The sequence below is a fragment of the Pipistrellus kuhlii genome, unplaced genomic scaffold, assembly GCF_014108245.1.
Source record: "Pipistrellus kuhlii isolate mPipKuh1 unplaced genomic scaffold, mPipKuh1.p scaffold_m20_p_6, whole genome shotgun sequence".
NCBI classification, from domain to species: Eukaryota; Metazoa; Chordata; class Mammalia; order Chiroptera; family Vespertilionidae; genus Pipistrellus; species Pipistrellus kuhlii.
Genome location: NW_023425562.1, coordinates 50,312,542 through 50,313,660, shown reverse-complemented (window position 1 = coordinate 50,313,660; position 1,119 = coordinate 50,312,542). Strand labels below are relative to the sequence as shown.

The 1,119-nt window shown below is 33.2% G+C and overlaps 1 non-coding gene across 1 annotated transcript; it reads right to left on the bottom strand.

Moving 5' to 3' along the window:
* Positions 1 to 206: 206 nt before the first annotated feature.
* LOC118708531 lies at positions 207 to 338 on the bottom strand. Its single transcript, XR_004984607.1, has one exon. It is a non-coding gene; the product is annotated as a small nucleolar RNA SNORA72 (small nucleolar RNA).
* Between the last annotated feature and the right edge of the window lie 781 nt (positions 339 to 1,119).

Here is a 1,119-nt window from a genome sequence, read left to right as displayed (position 1 = left end):
GAATGAAATAGTAGTGATGACTGCATAACTTTGTGAATACATGGAAAACACTGAGTGTATAATTTGATTTATTTATTTTAAAACAGTAATAATTTTACAATTCATTTCATGACAACTGGTAATCATGAAATTAGCAGAGGTTATCTTTAAGTTATTGTACTAGCTGTACTGTCATTTCTGGAGGTTAATCATATAGATCAGACTTGGTTTATTACCAGCATTCATAAAACCAGACCCAGAAAAAGAACTAGGTCTGGGACCACATGCTTGGTATTAATACAGCAAATGTTTAGCCTGTCCTGATTATTACAAAATCAGAACTGTGACTTTATTCACAGTGAACATATAATTTTAAAGGATAAATTTTATGGCATGTAAGTTATATCTCAACAAAACTATTATAAACTAAAAGTATCCCTCCAATGCCATTTCCCTTGGTTGTTTTTTTTTTTTTTTTTTTTTTTTTTGTGTGTGTGTGTGTGTGTGTGTGTGTGTGTGTGTATCCTTTGGGGAATACTATCATCCATTATGTCATATGGATGCAATAAAGAGAAAGCAAAAAACAAAATAAATTTTTTTGTTGTGATGAGAACTCTTAAGATTTACTCTCTTAATAACTTTTGTAATATTATATAGCAGTGTTAACTATAGTCATCATGCTGTACATTATTGTATCCCTAGTACTTGCTTATCTTGTAAGTTTGTACCTTTTGATTACCTTCCCCCAATTCTTTTTTCCCCGTTCACCAGCCTCCCCTTTCTCCCCATGCTTCTGATAACCACAAATCTGATCTCTTCTATGAGGTTTTGTCAGATTCCACATATAAGTGAGATCATACAGTAGGTCTTTCCTTGTCTGATTTATTTCACTTAGCATAACGCCCTCAAGTTGCTTCCTCGTGGTCTCAGATGTCAGGATTTCTCGTTTTTTTTATGATTGAATAATCCATTATATCTCTCTCTCACAACTTCTTTATCTATCCATTCATTGGCAGACTCTTAGATTGTTTTCACATCTTGGTCATTATAAATAATGCTGTAAGGAACAGGGGTTAATTCTTTTCAAGTCAGTCTTTTTGTCTCCTTTGGGCTTATTCCCAGAAGTGGAATTGCTGAATC